The sequence below is a fragment of the Pecten maximus genome, chromosome 14 (genome assembly GCF_902652985.1).
Source record: "Pecten maximus chromosome 14, xPecMax1.1, whole genome shotgun sequence".
Taxonomy (NCBI): domain Eukaryota; kingdom Metazoa; phylum Mollusca; class Bivalvia; order Pectinida; family Pectinidae; genus Pecten; species Pecten maximus.
The window spans coordinates 14,185,924-14,203,684 of record NC_047028.1 but is presented as its reverse complement, the minus strand read 5'-3'; positions in this window follow the sequence as shown (position 1 = coordinate 14,203,684).

The window sequence follows — 17,761 nt, the reverse complement described above, 5'->3', positions numbered from 1 at the left end:
CAGAAAACGCTTAAATTGCGTTGATCAGTCCTTTCAAAATGGCATGGAGTAACGTCACAATAAGATGATGTCATGAATTTTGTTACTGAGTCCCGCACTTTTCGCACTATTAATTTTTCTATGGTTGTAAATCTTTTAAGTAAATACAATGCAATAAAAAGAAAATTGAATGGTTTTCCGTTTAATATCACATTATTTCACTCGAATGACGGAATATTTCGATATTTTTTACTCGTGCTTCGCACTCGTGAAAATATCGATATTCTGTCATACTCGTGAAATAGGTGTTATCTTAAACGGGAAACCATTTAATATCCTCTATTTATTACACTTTATAGCAAAATATACCGAAGTAGCTCAATCTTTCCCAGAATTCATCGCAGTCACGCTCACAAATATACGCCAAATCGTGACGTTATGTATTCTATCTTGCATTATGACGGAGAGCTATATGCAAATCTTAATTTTCGCCATTGTCGTTGTGTTTGGTCAAATAAGAAAGAGATATTTTTCACTAGTGAAAAAAACCCAGACAAAGTGATATTGTGCCGGTCCCAAATGTAAGCCATCATACAAATGTACAGGAATAGTTTTTTTTATATGATATCTTATGTAACTAAGGAGTCGTCACTTTGTGTTGATTAACAATATTTGATTATATATGTTTCAGAGACATATGACGTCATTATTAATTGATTGTGAAAAAAATTCATCAATAAGTAAAAGTGGGAAAAAGTAGTTAAATTTTCATTTATTTATTACCTTGTGCCAAGTTTGTTTGTTTATTTGTTTTGTTTAACGTCCTATTAACAGCCAGGGTCATTTAAGGACGTGCCAGGTTTTGGAGGTGGAGGAAGGTCGGAGTACCCGGAGAAAAACCACCGGCCTACGGTCAGTACCTGACAACTGCCCCACGTAGATTTCGAACTCGCAACCCAGAGGTGGAAGGCTAGTGATAAAGTGTCGGGACACTCGACCACCGCGGCCCCACCTCGTGCCAATGTTTTAACCACAATCCTGCGGCAACATACTAAGGTAAACATGTTGTAGATGAGGACCTATTGCAGTCTTGTGACCTGAAATGTATCTGCAATCCTGTGAATGCAATCCAGATTATCATAGCGATAATGGGAGAAAGCTTCTTAATATCAAACGAATTGATAGGGAACGCAATTTCAATGTGCATCACAAAATCAGTATTTACCTAGAGGTGACAATTACATGTAAGCGATGCCTAAACAAAGAAAACACAAAGCATGCAACTACCAAAGTCGTCAACATTTGGGGTAACTAATAAAAGGTTTCCAAAAACATTTGCCTACAAAAATAACATTCTACAAAAATATTGTACACGGAAAGACTGTTCTAATACGAAAGATGAACGTAGGTAAAGGGCGATAACCCTTTTGATCTTAACCAGAAGTTTATGTCAGCTACTGTGAACACTATGAGATTGTGTTCATTACACTATTAAGAAATATGCTGAGAATATATCAGTGGGTTTGCGATGTATTACCACGGCTTTTTAAGACAGTAAATGGCAGTCAGGTAGTTGTTGAATAAAAGAGTTAACATTAACATTATGAACCAAATATTGGATGAAATTATATATGTTATGCATAGTGTATAAATGTATTTAGTTTTTCCATTATCACATAAATAGTTATCAATAATCGACCTTTGGTGAGGTTAATATGGTGTTACATTAACTTGTTTGAATCAAATATTCGCCCGAGGTCACTATCATCGATGCTACTAGATTGGAATAAACCTATTGACATACAGTTGAGTGTAAGCTAACCTTTACACCTAGTGCACTAGTAGTGCACTACATTTAAACTACGTTAAAACTGGTAGTGCACTACACCCTAAGAGGCGATGAACAGCAAAATCCCCATACATGCAATGGGCAGTAACCAAGGCTACCTGTGATTTTTACCTGTACTGTATATATAAGGCTATCTAGAAGTTATATTCAAAGAGTTATTAAAAAGGTTTTGGAAGTTTAGTTTGATGTTATATTTCAACCTTTCTATTCTTGTTAATTAAACACTGTAACTAAGTTAAGACAAATTTACTTTATAAATCCTTTAACTAAGTTAAATTGTTAAGCCAAGTTTCATTTATCTTTTGGTTCTTTATATTTTGAAATGATTAATGAGTTATATATTTCACATGTATAATTCCAGTAATTTTGTTTTCATCACATGAAATATATAATAAAACATTTGAAAACAATTATCGTTACTTGAACATTTTCAATTTGATACATTTAATTTTTATTGTAGTTTTAATTTCAGATTAAATTAAGCAGCATATTCATAATTTCATTTTTGATGTGATATTATGCTTATTAAAACCTTATTCAGCCCATAATATATGTTGTACATTCTATGTGTATACATCCAATGCTTAAAGTCAGAAACCTGAACACATAAAGAAATTGATTAAACATTGATTTATATTTAGGGGATAGTATGTTGTTTTGAGTGGCTATACTGGCGATTAGAACATGAAATTTGGTTTGAACTCGAGACCGATAGGTCGAGAGTTTAAACCAAATTTCATGTTCTAATCGCCAGTATAGCCACGAAAAACAACGTACTATCCCCATTCTAACACGTTTACTATCGCATATATTTAGATACATTGTTTTACATCGCTACAAGTACGCTGTTAAGTACTCTGTGACCTCCGCTAGTTACGTGTCATACTGTGGCGGATTGATTAATCAGAGAGAAGCTTTCAAAGTTGGTCAATTGGCCACGCCCATACTGGCGAGAGTTCGATCTGTATGTTGACGAAGCGGTGTATTTGGATTGTTGTGAAAGTCCTGTTACAGAAGATTTAACGACACATTTGGATTTATGCAGTATACAGAACGACACGGGCGTTTTGACAAAGTCAGAGTTGATGTGTTTCTATAGGCTCAATCGTTATGTGAAAGTTATGTGCACTTGTTCCATTTCATTTCGGATTTTACTTGACCTTAGATGTTTACACACGGACGAAATGAACGTTTCAATCAATAAATGACGGTAAGAATGAAGTTAACGATTTTTGTTAAATTTATTAAGTTAAATCATTCTATTCGATTTCTTCACTTTCGATTCCAATATCACGAGTCATCAATCATAAATGGTGCAGAGTGTTGAATTTCGCTACGAATCGAACTTGACGCCATATTGTTTTGATTAGAAACGGGGCGTGGCTTAACACGATAGATCTATGTCATGGTTCTATCGCAGATTAGAAGTCGGTCCGCAACCAATCAAAACACGCGTTGCAAACGAATCGTGTTAGAATAACTTGTAAAGAAAGAGATTCTTTGAATGTACTGGTAATTGAGTGATTATAACAGTTCTACATTTCAAAATTTTAAGTTTATCAAAGGTATATGTTACCTGTAATACACCTTCCATCTTCCTTTACTGAAAAAGTTGAAATTTCTGTACATGTACCCGTGTGCAGGTATCTAATGCTTTGAAGATCTAACATATTGGATCTGATTCCAGGTACATGTATGGCTGGTGAGGTGAATAACAGTGATATTGTAAATAATAGAAATGCCGAATGTGTATACCCTGAATTAGATGTTGATTTTAATAATAATGAGTTACTGGAAGTAATTAAGGATTTACCGAAGGGTAAAACTGCGGGTGTAGATATGGTACTTAATGAGTATTTTATTGAATATAAAGATGTATTTTTGCCAGTTCTATTGAAGTTGTTTAATACTATGTTGCAAATTGGATATTTTCCAGAGTCATGGGCTCAGGGTGTAATCATACCTTTGCATAAAAAGGGTGATAGAAATAATGTTAATAACTATAGGGGAATTACATTAATTAGTCATTTAGCTAAGCTGTTCACGTCCTTATTAAATAAGCGTCTGTTAAAATGGAGTTCTCGCGAAAATGTTGTTTCAGATGCTCAGTTTGGTTTTAAGCCCGGTTTTGGTACTAGAGACGCTATTTTTGCATTACAAAGTTTAATAATTAATTCAATAGAACAGAACAAGAGACTGTATTGTGTTTTTATTGATTACAGTAAGGCTTTCGATAGTGTTAATCATCAAAAATTATGGTATAAACTTTGGAGAAATGGTATTAGAGGGCGATTACTGAATGTAATTAAATCAATTTACGATAATGTACGTTCCTGTGTTAAACTAAATGGTAAATTATCCGCCATGTTCGATTTGCATGTCGGATTATTGCAAGGAGAATCTTTATCCCCAATGCTCTATTCTCTTTTGTAAACGATATGGAAAGTCATTTTATAAATTCTAATTGTCAAAGTTACTCATTACAGCTGATTAACCTCTTTATGTTAATGTACGCAGACGATACAGTCTTGTTTTCAGAGGACGTTACCGACCTCCAAAATATGCTTGATAGTTTACAGACTTATACTCTTAAATGGAACTTAAAAATAAACACTGATAAAACAAAAATTGTTGTTTTTAGGAAAAGAAAAAGAATGCTACCCTCTGAAAACTGGACTTTTAATGGAAACCCTATAGAAATTGTCGATAAGTTTTGTTACCTTGGCCTGATTTTTAACTTTAACGGTAGATTCACTGCAGCATTAGATACTTTGGCTTGCCAAGGAAGAAAAGCATATTATCATTTAAAAAGAAAAATGAAAGTGTTCACCCTTAATATTGAAACGAAAATGTCTTTATTTGACACTTATGTTGCATGTGTTTTGAATTACGGATGTGAAGTATGGGGAAAAGCTGTTTCACCACAAATTGAAAAAGTTCATCTTCTTTTTCTCAAAGACTTACTTAATGTTAAGAAATCGGTAAATTCTTCTATGGTCTTCTTCGAAACTGGTAGATATTCATTGTATGTGCAACGTAAAATAGCAGTAATGAAATATTGGCTGAAATTACTAAAAACCAATAATTGTGTTTTAAAATCATGTTATGACGCACTTGTCGAATTGAATAATAAAAAACCTAATTGTAAAAGTAATTGGGTTTATCATATTAAAAATGAGCTTTGTAGTTTAGGTTTTGGTTATATTTGGAACAGCCAATACGTTTTAAATGAAAGTCATTTTATGCAAGTATATGTCCAGCGTGTTCATGATGTATTTATTCAAGAATTACGCAGTGCGTTTGATATATCGTCGAAATGTTATTTATACAAACATATTGTGGATACCTTCAATACTCAATTTTATCTTATTAAGCCAATTAATTATAAATTTAAAAAGTTATTGAGTCAATTCCGTATGCAAGGACACAGTCTAAATATTGAATCTGGGCGCTACAATAAAATACCTAGAAGTCAAAGAGTTTGCACAGTTTGTGACAAAAATGACGTCGAGGACGAAGTACATTTTGTTCTTCTTTGTCCTGCATATTCTGAACTAAGAAAAACATACATCAAAAAGTATTATTATTCTCGTCCAAGTGTTTATAAATTGATAGAATTATTTTCCAGTAAAAGTGTTAAAACCTTGAATAGATTGGGTAAATTTTTGTTACATGCCACTGCAGAAAGAAAAACTCTCCTTGTAAGTAACTAAATTAAATGCGTTTTGGAAATTATGATCACAGTTTTCATATGTAGTGTTCTTGTATATACATTATATATGTATGTAGAAAGTATGTTATTTATATTGAATAGTACATGTTTAAATTATGTCGTCATACTGTCATGACGTCATAGGCATGCAATACGTAGACGCTGTAATTGTTATGCAACAGTTACAAGTTTTCAAAAGCAATATGTTATTCATTATTATGTGTCGTAAGTATATTGCCTGTGTTGGGCCCTCCGCCATCTTGTCATTCAAGTTGCAATATGTATACATATTATATGAATATTGTGTTATCCTATATGCTGTGTTGCATTTGGAATAAATAAATTGAATTGAATCGGTTAAAGGTAACACAGAATGAGATAATGGCCTGAGGGAACAATTAATGTCATTTTTGTTATGAAATACTGGCAAACTTGGGGAGGTTTTAAGCTTATAAAACACATACATGTTCATGTATCTGTAGCTGTACTTGTCATACAACACTTTATTCGTAATTTCATAATTTTCTTCTATAAAGTTACCTGCTAACAAATATATTATAACACATGTGGATCATGTGGACATTAAGTTTTTTTTACAGTTCATTTCTTTTGCAATATTGTTTAAAAACAAAATTTTGGGATACATTTTGATCAGCATTTAAGTGTTTCCCTATTGCATTAAGACAATGATTAATTGTTCTTTACCTTAAAATGTGTAACTGATGGGGATTTTATTTACCTCTTCTTATAATTAAAGAAAATCAGCTTATAAACTATATTTAATTAATATCTCTATTGTGAAGAAAAATGTATATAAAAAATAATAATTTTTTTGGATGATTCACAAAAAAAACAAACAACAACAAAAAAACTATAAATTTTTGAAAAAACATCCACAGGTAGATATTATATATGGGTAGTGTTAGATGCTAATTACAGGTAGGTTAGGAGCCTGGCACAGCATGCTATAAATGGACCCCTGGGGGGGTAATAGGGGACTTGACAAAACTATAGCCAGGTGTTTAAACAGGCACACATTAAGACTGATCCTCATCTGATACATGGTGCTATGGAGGTCCATAAGGTGGTGGTGAGGTGGGGTTTAGGCCCTGGGGCCCAGGTTGCCATGACAACAAACATGTCCCGAGAGTACCAATTATACATACAGGTACAGGTACATAACTTGTTGTGTAGATATTATATGTCTCTTACAGTACATAAATGAGAATATATTCGAAACATGCTAATTACAGGTAGGTTAGGCAGAGGAGCCTGGCACAGCATGCTATAAATGGACCCCTGGGGGGTAATAGGGGACTTGGCAAAACTATAGCCAGGTGTTTAAACAGGCACACATTAAGACTGATCCTCATCTGATACATGGTGTTATGGAGGTCCATAAGGTGGTGGTGAGGTGGGGTTTAGGCCCTGGGGCCCAGGTTGCCATGACAACAAACATGTCCTGAGAGTACCAATTATACATATAGGTACAGGTACATAACTTGTTGTGTAGATATTATATGTCTCTTACAGTACATAAATGAGAATATATTCGAAACTTAAGATTCTTGATTATATACTATGAAATGATTTCATGGTTGAATTAACAGATATTAGTGAAGTAACAATACATTGAATTTAAAAATATTTTTGTCTGATAAAATAATAAATATTAAAATATACATACATATACAGTGTACTTGAGAAAAAAAATCAACAAACAGTCATCAAGGCCTAAGGTAGAATTAATCATTAATATAAAATGTATATTAACTACATCTAAGAAGATAAATGAAAAGCATCAACATTTTGAAATCAGGAAGATAAACCTTAATTTTACACTATAATGAAATCTTTTCAGAAAAGATAATGATAAAAAATCCACTACAAATCCAATTGATAGAGTTTTAATTCCTCTTGTGCAATATATCATATAAGAACCGCAGCCAATTTTATTTTCAGTTAATTTTAGATAAAATTCTATCAACATTTAAATATACCTGGTAATGTCAGGATGACAGAAATAAGGCAGTCAATTTACACAGGGCTGCATATGTAACAACTACAGGTATCTAACACAGGTGTCCAGTGGCACTGTCCATTACCTGTATAGGGGGATTTGTGGTCACACCTGACTGGACGTAGTGCACTACAAGTTTACCTGTAGCTTAAATGTAGTGCACTACTAGTTTAAACGGAGTGCACTAGGAGTGCACTAGGGTGTAAAGGTTAGCTTACACTCAACTGTACATATATGGTCCTTAATTTTTATATGGATTTAGAACTTATGTGCAAAAGAATAGGGTTGCATTGTATCTATTTTGAGTACTGGAATTTTACATAAGAGCATTATTGTGACGTCAAAATGATAATGACGTAATGAACGCAATATCAACACTGAAAATAGCTTCATCAGGTCAATATTTCAAAATATTCACTTCCACGTGACCATGTTTCAACCAATGAGAGGTCAATATATGGTTATATCATTATGGGAAAACAACTTAACAGAGGACGAAGTTTGACTTAATTTGGAGATAATCTGTTTGTCAATTTGTATTTACTGAGACTAATTTCTAGATATCATTTCTCTCAAATTCGTCCAATGACCCAAATTTATGGTAGCAGTGACGACTTCCGGTGTGACAACCATCACCTTTTATATGTCTTGAACGGAATAAACATCACACTCCGTGTGTTTGAAGAGGCTGACAGTTGTTCTAGTCATCATCCATTTTGATAGATTTGGGAACCTAGGTTTGACATCGTCGTCTGGCATCTTTGTTTACATTTTGTCCAGGTTGGCAAAAGGCTTGATTCAAGCGGCCAGAGATATTGATCGTGCTTGTGAGCTAGATGACACAGATATATAAAAATAGCAGTGTAGTGCAATTGTTTTTGCTAGAAGTGGCGGTAAATATATTTTTTTATAGATGATCATGTGACTAGTCTTCAATCAATAAGATATGACAAAAACTCAAGAAAATGATAAAACATCGTGTCGCCGGCTCGCGATCGAGTCGCCCACTTCGATTTGCCCTTATTGAGAGTCTCTCTTATATTTCGTTACATTCATTAGTAATATCACTACGATTTTAATATAATCCTTAAGATATACATGTACACCGTTTACTTTCTCCTTATCCGATAGTCACACATTTTAGATAGATAAACATATCATTTTGTTATAAGGACGTAAAAAAGTATCACATCAATGCTGAACTTGAGCCTGTTGCATGCAGGTCTTCCAAGTTTGTGCAAATGAATGAATTCTCTCTCGTTTAAAGCTCAAATTAATTGAAATATTATAAGTTTTAGAATAGCTAAATAGCCGATTTGTTATGTCAATTGACATATGATTGCATCAATGAAACAAATCACTTACAAAAACTATGAATGGCCCGAGGTTTGTCATGGCCTTTATACAACGCTGATATTATAATCATCACAATATGGGGTTATCGTTCCTCACCTTCTATTGTTTATTTTTAAATATGATTCGTTCTTCTCCCCTCCTCCTCCCCGTTTTCTTGTCGTGACACTCTCCAATTTCGAGTCCTTGCACCATCCATGAGTCGTTAAAGGACAAAGCAATTATATGATACAGTTCTATATCCATTACTTGGTTTATACTGTACTGAATTCATGTGTAAATTTGCCATCCACTCGTTGACCTCGTTACAATGTATAGCCCTGTGTACCATTCATACAGTAGGCAACATTGACGAAGTCTGTAACAATCCCTTCTTTCATTACAATTATTTACTTATCCTGCTTAGGGAGACAAAGCTGCACCACTCGTTATGACTGATGATGATAATGATCTCACATGCTTTCTGCAAACCGTGATGATGGGAATGAACTGGCAACCTTCTACAGGTGTTTTATGCTTGACATCTAACACCCATTGCACGTGAATCTCTCCCCCACCCCTCCACCATTATGGCACGATGTTTTAATTTGTATTTTCGTTTTAATACTTTTCCTTTTCTGACGTGGCTTTTGACACATCCCCACTTTTATCTATTAGTTGAGCATTCGCCCATGTGATGAAGGCTTTGGGTTCAGTCCATTGGCCTTTAATTGAACGTTCGCCCATACGACAAATGTTTTGGGTTCTGCCCTAATGCATTTAGTTGTGCATTAGCCCATAGAGGAAGGCTATTGGTTTTGTCCATGGCACTTGCACTGTAGCTTCCGGCATGACCGTTCAGTATAATGTTTTCGAATGGGGGTGACACACTAACTTGTTAAAGTAATTCATTTCAGTGAGACATCACTATAACGCATCGGCGCTTTGATGGAAACATTGTATATGAACAAAGAAAAAGAGGCAAGCTTCAATATTTAGTCTTTTACGAATCAAGCAATTCGAGGAGCTAGTACAATTCCTACTTTCAGAGCTTGACTCAGTCTAATTCTTCCCCTTCCTTGATTTCTTTTTTTACTCCGAACGTTCCTCACATACCAAACCAAACCATTGATGCCAACTAAGGTCTAAATTTGAGTGCTATCACGCTTTTTGAAATAAGAATCAGGACAATGTAACTATCAAGGATATCAGCAATCATCTTAACATTTTAACGTAACGTTATGGAAATGATTACACTCACGATTTCAGCCATAAAACTTCCGAAAACATGTGCTATGTTTTATCAGTAACATCTATAACACCAATCTTTATAATGGAGACAAGCCTTTGAAAATCATATCAACTGGAATATGTTAACACATTACGTCTGGAAAGCGGGAATGTAACTGTCTAGAAAATGGAAATTAACAGTACGGAATTTACGCTTATCATACAATTTATTGTACGTTTCGTTATGAGTAAAGATCGAGATAAGGGGTCGATGTGGAAGAGTATGAAGTGTTCTTAATTTAAAAATTGTTTTAAGCATAAATCTTTATTTATTTTCGAAATAAAGGCATATGAATGCCCATTGCATTTCATGAAAATAACACATGAACTGTTAGCGCAGGTAGTGCAGTGGGACGTTCACATGCCTAGAACACGGAACGGATTGCAATCTAATACTTCCATTTACATTAAGATCCCTTCTTTTACCATCCATTGTATTTACGATCGAAGTACATTAAAAAATTATTTCAAAGAGCCCCTGTAGTGTAAATTAGAGCCAAGGCTTTCAAATAAGGTTTGTGAAAAACAGCATCTTATAGTGAATCATTTCACACTTTCTCAACTATTACGCTTATCTAAAAGTGTAATAAAACCTCTTTTTATAATTTTATTGTGATTTATTTATATCAATGACATCATGTGTTGATTATGCCACATTGCGGAGACATTATTTAAAAGCTGAGTAATGCGGTCCTCATGGGAAACGGCTGTTATATATTGAGTTGCATGAACACCGAACATATGTATGATATTGCTGGCAGACCTACACTATTTAAACGGATACGTATAATGTTTTCTTTCTCTATCTCTATACAAAAATGTCGTGTCAGCTATCACGCTGGATATTCTGGCACTATTAACGAGTCGATAGCATAAAAAAAATTGGATGATTAAATACACAACCCCCCCCACACACACACTCACTCACACACACCCTCACCCCCCCCCCCCCCCCCCCCCCACACACACACACAAACACACAGACACGTCCAGAACGTGACACAGGATGGTAATTTAACATATTGACTACGTATTTCTATCACATCTCGTCAAAACAAGAGTTAAGTGTGATTTGCATTGTTCATTACATCAATCCCTCGTTAATATTCATACTCATTTCTGTTCATAGTACTATAATCAGAAACGGAACTTGCTATTTTATATAGATCTAGCGTCTCTGCAGCGTAAATGTAAATATTTCTATAGAAGATGATACAATCTCAGCCAACTCACCGCAGACAAAGAATCTACATGTTCATATGTTGTTATTTCTTTTAGTAATACCTGGAAACCGAGTATTTTCTGCGAATCTGAAAGAATATTTGTAACCAACATTTTCCTTTCTAAAATATTCATATCATCACGATTAGAATAGGCGGGGCAGTTTTTGCCGATCGTAACTTTTCTTTTATGTATAAAAACAGTAAAATCATGATTTATGGACATTGCGATTTGACACTAGATATATCATGAGCATTTCCTAATCCTGCTTATTAGCATACCTACTATAGGGAAAGAGCATGTAATGACAATAATATCACAGAAAGCGTCTCTTTATGTAAACAAGTGTTTAAGTATATCCTATTACATATTTAAATTGCATCAATATATCAATTCATTCATCATAATATCCTTCTATCGGTGTCGATGTATCACTCCCATCTTACAGAAATTCATCAGCTGCAAAATACATACGACGTACATATTTGCTCAAGATTGACTTTGCATGTTCACCTTGACCATATTAGGGTGAAAAGATGGAATAATGTTATTACCCGTAAAGTATTAAATCAAGCATCACTTACGGAACTTAATATTCAGATATCAAATTAATTAGTATGTATTATATGAAGAATGAATGATGAATGATATTCCAAACCTGATATGACTGCAGTAATAAAAACAAGTCTTGACTGACTGTCAGTCAGTAATACAGTCGAACTAACTTTCTCTCTGGTACGCTGGTGACAATAATAGTCATAAATAAACTGACAAATCTGGTTTCAGACAAAAGCCCAATCTAGCAATCTGGTGGTGTAGGCATGAACAATAAACAGGTATATTTCTAGGAATGAAGCGGTTAGTTATAAATAAGGGTCCGGACAATTTTCTCCTAAACATTCATAACCTACACTGTAATAAAATATGCAGTTGTTATATGTTTGTATTTTGCATGTCCTTAAGGCAGAGCACATGATGTGGATTACGAATACACTTATTTTTTGTATTTGTTTTTCATTCAGAAATGTTTTATTTTTATTCCGAAATCATCAACAAATATTTAAAAACAAATATACATGAAGAAGGAAAAGTATCACTTGCATAATGTAACTGTATAAATATTGAGAGTATTAACAAATGAGACTATTTTTTAGCCTTAGATAAAAGAAAGAAATTCAACAAAATAATCAAGTCAAACCTGTTGTTTAACATTGTGATTGTGCTATTCATTACAATGTCATATGAATATTTTTTTTGTACAGTTAAATAAAAGCTTGACATCAACAGAATTATTCTGTTTGCTTGTCTTTACAAAAGTATAATGTTGTTACCACTTTGATAATATATTCGAACATAGGCAATAATTGTTAGTTTGGAAACGTATAAAAGATATGATTACTAATTTCATGATTTAATTTTTTTGTAAACTATGTGTACATTATCCTACGGCAGCTCCTTAGAACTTCAGTTACTTCACTATGTTATTGTAATTTTTTTTATAGTCTTTCTAATAACTGTTTCATAAGCTATCATAGCTTTTTAGCGAGATCTTAACCTTAAGCCTCCAAAGGTTTCAAGTTATAAATTGTCACAATGTTGAAAAGCAAACATTTCTAATCTGTAAGATATACTACTTGATATAATTGCATATGGACATATTTTCTGTGAAATTATAAAAATAGAGTCTACTGTTACCTTATGATAACATGCCTTTTAAACATTGAGCAACAATGGACAACACACTGTTTTCCATCGATTGCCACACTGTTGTAAAGCAAACATTTCTAATTTGTGAGATAAACAATGTGATCCAGTTGGATTACGAATATTTGTATAACACAAATCATTAACATTTATATTTTTAGTTAAATTTGAATGTTATTTTTTTCTGTAGTATTTAATCCGTGTTCAGATTGCTATATTTTTTATTTGATAATAAAAAAAATTATATATTTGATTTATTTGAGACTGGTATTTATAGTTAGTAATTTATTTGTGTATTTGGTTTTCTAGCACAGATACATTGTAATACAAAACGCAATCTTAACAAGTTTAAGTTTTGCATCTCATAGATAATACAAATGTATACAAATCACTGTCTATTTAATGAGAATAACATATAGGAGCATAGCATTACGTTTTACTCGTGAAAAACAGTGTTGTGTGGTATGTAGTTTATACAATACAGGCCGTCTGTGATAGATCGCATGTCAACTTTGATGTGGACCTATTGATAACACTGCAGTGTCTGGTTATCTCAGCTCGTATTGGCCTTCTCTATATATTCAATACCGTAACACTGTATAGTGTAATGTTTTCTGAGATCGCACTGGTTTTCTCTATATATTTTCAGTTGCATACATGTATCTTTCCCGAGGGCTAAACCATCAAGAATATGACCAGACTTGATTTTTTTTTTCTGTCAGGTCTTTAGAGAAGGGGGTAATTATTTGTTCTCTCACCTTATTACTTTTTAGCAGGGTTATGTTGTTCAGCAAATATTGACATGCCAGGAAAATTTGAAGTGGTGTGCTTAAATTGTCGACGTAACATCGTTGTATTGTTCCCGTGACGTAATGGTAGTATTGACTTGACATCATTAATGTTATTGCTAGCACATTTTATCTGTCATACCATAGAGGTGACAAAGAAATCTTGAACGGAGACAAATCTGTGATTGATGAAAGAATATGGACTCTGTTTTGTGACTGAGGCAAACTAATTTTTAAAAATCTGTTCACTGGTCTCCGATAAACGATCAGTATTGGTTAGCCAAACGTCATTTTAATTGGACTTTCATCCTATCGTACTATTTCGGTACTGCTTTTTATTGTGATGGACCCATGATCCGTCATCTCTGACTTCATAATAAAAGTCAATGGCAAGGAGAAAAACAAAAGAAACAAACCAACAAACCAACCGTATCAAACCGACACCCCGGTTTTGCGTTTGTCTCTGAATGATTTTAATTACGTTTCTATATAATATCTTGACGTAATGTGTAACTTTAATTGTACATCTCGCATGCAAAAATTATACATTGAAGATCCTTCATGGAGTTATTTATATTTCATTCGTAACCATATTAACAAGACATTAAGTATTTGGTCTAACCTATAATAAACGAACTATATTTTGTAAAGATGAGAAAATGTAATTCATGGATTTGGTTAACTTTTAATATTGATTTAAGGATTGATTGTCAATTTTGTTGCTTGTATGGACTGATGAAGGGAAGTGAACCTCGTGCAAATGAAGTGAACTGCTACGTTTTGTGTTGTTAAATAGTGTTTAAATTGAGCTTTATTTTCTGTGACCACTGAAATGGTATTAAGCATGGCATTCGAGATACAGCTAACGTGAGACCTACTGCGCTACGTAGGTCATGAGCTCGGTGCTATTGAGAGTGTCAGTGTTTTGTCAGATCCTGTTTTCTAATCTGTCTGCATTATACTGGCATTTTTATTACCACATAAAGCGGCTATTCCACTTGTGTTTATATACGTTTATAACAATGTTACACAATTCACAAAGTGAAAGTGCATTCAAGTCTGAGGTGGTACAGAGCTCGATCGTCATTGTAAACTCAGTGAATGTATTCACACGCCGGCAAGAAAGTGATTCGTCTCTCAGAACAGAAGCACGCGACCCAAAATCTTCAACGGGAAATGAAGTGATCTGAGTTTACTATGTTCATTGAGGCGGAGCGAAGTGAAAATGTAAATATTAGGTATTGTTTGTCTAAGTTGTCTTCAAAAGAGTTTAACCGAACAAACCGACAAATTAATTCAGCACATGTCAAATTTTGTCGGTTAAATAAACTAAATGAGATTAAAGATTGCTTGCACCTACGTTTTACGAATATACATATTTATGTTTTCCTAGTAAAATTAAAATCAAAAATATCAAATCAAACTTAATTGAGTCATAAACTTCCCCCTACAAAAATGAAGCCGATTAAGAATCTTTTTTCACTGGAAACACTTTTGCCCATAGCATCAGTGACATAACATTGATCTGACGCAGTGTAATTATGTATTACAGATATACCTCACTTGTGTGTCTAGTAATTATGTATTACAAATATACGTCACATGTGTGTCTAGTAATCATGTTTACAAATATACATCACTTGTGTGTCTAGTAATTATGTATTACAAATATACCTCACTTCAATGTCTAGTAAGTATGTATTACAAATATACGTCATTAGTATGTCTAGTAATTATGTATTACAAATATACCTCACTTGTGTGTCTAGTAATTATGTATTACAAATATACCTCACTCGTGTGTCTAGTAATTATGTATTACAAAATATACCTCATTAGTATGTCTAGTAATTATGTATTACAAATAAAACTCACTTGTGTGTCTAGTAATTATGTATTACAAATATAACTCACTTGTGTGTCTAGTAATTATGTATTAAAAACATGCCTCACTTGTGTGTCTAGTAATTATGTATTACAAATAAAACTCCCCTGTGTGTCTAGTAATTATGTATTACAATTATACCTCATTAGTATGTCTAGTAATTATGTATTACAAATAAAACTCACTTGTGTGTCTAGTAATTATGTATTACAAATATACCTCACTCGTGTGTTTAGTAATTATGTATTACAAAATATACCTCATTAGTATGTCTAGTAATTATGTATTACAAATAAAACTCACTTGTGTGTCTAGTAATTATGTATTACAAATATAACTCACTTGTGTGTCTAGTAATTATGTATTAAAAACATACCTCACTTGTGTGTCTAGTAATTATGTATTACAAATAAAACTCCCATGTGTGTCTAGTAATTATGTATTACAAATATACCTCATTAGTATGTCTAGTAATTACGTATTACAAATAAAACTCCATTGTGTGTCTAGTAATTATGTATAACAAATATACCTCACTCGTGTGTCTAGTAATTATGTATTAAAAACATACCTACTTGTGTGTCTAGTAATTATGTATTACAAATATACCTCACTTGTGTGTCTAGTAATAATGTATTACAAATATACCTCACTCGTGTGTCTAGTAATTATGTATTACAAATATACCTCACTCGTGTGTCTAGTAATTATGTATTACAAATATACCTCACTTGTAGGTCTTTATCGATTGACAAAGGAAATTGTATAAAGCAGTGTAGGCTCAGCAGCAGTGGTATTAGTAGGGCATTAATGGGATGTATTCTGCTTCATTTTTGGTTATTCCGTTTTAACTGAACATTTTTATAAAATATCAATTACAACAAAAAAGAAAAAGTATGATACACGACGTCATAAATTTAGTGATTATTTTACTTTTATGGTATTTGTATTTGTTATATTCACTCGTTGGTTAAGTAGTAAAGTAGTTCGTTTTGGAAAAAAAAATGTGATAAAACTGTGTGGATTTAACGGATTTTTGAGTAATTTTGTATCTTTAATGAATAGTTGATGGTTATAATATACATATGTTCTGTATAAAAATATTTGGTGTAGGCGAGCTATTAGGTAAAAAGTTAAATTATTCTCGAATCCTTAATAATATCTGTCTTGTTGCAAAACTGGCCGACAAAAAGGCGAAAATATGAATGGAGAGGTACAAAATCCCCATAATTCAGTAAATTTAAAAATTTTCAATACTGGATTTCAAACAAACATTAAGTGAATGTGCATATTCTGGACCTTTTCATTACCAAAATGAATTGAAACGTGACAAGCAGGTTACAATAATTAATTTTCCATTGAGTGTAAGCTGATTGGTTGAGATGTTTGTTCATACCTCAATGAAAAAACCCGAAAATGGCGCGCAAAATGTGACGTCACAATAACTTAAAAAAAATTGACATCAATGCTTAAAGAAATGTCAGGGAAGGCTGTTCTATACATCTACAAATAGTATACTCGTTATAATCAAGGAAAACTGTCATATACATTTGGAAAGTTCAACACAAATTGAGGGAAAGATACAGCAGAGTACATTAGGAAGAAGTGACGGAGAAAACAAACTCAAAACAGACCGACAAATGTCAAAATCCGGATGGGGAGGTGCCATATTTCAGTTGTGAATTTGTTTAAGGTGACTACATGTTGTAATCCAATGTAGTTGTAAGCACATGTATATAAATAACAGTTGATTGTATTATATCAATGATGCTTGCATTTCTTTAAGGATATAGGAATTAATAAACTGATGACAGTATCGCTTAGTACTATGTCAGTGTGACAATATTCCTATATATGTGGTATTCTAAAATTGTTGTGTTGTTGCCACATTGACAATAACAAAGCCATTATCACATTCCAGGAGTGATGATATTCTATTATTACCTTCATAATAAGTCCGTTGATGGATAAGACGACGTAC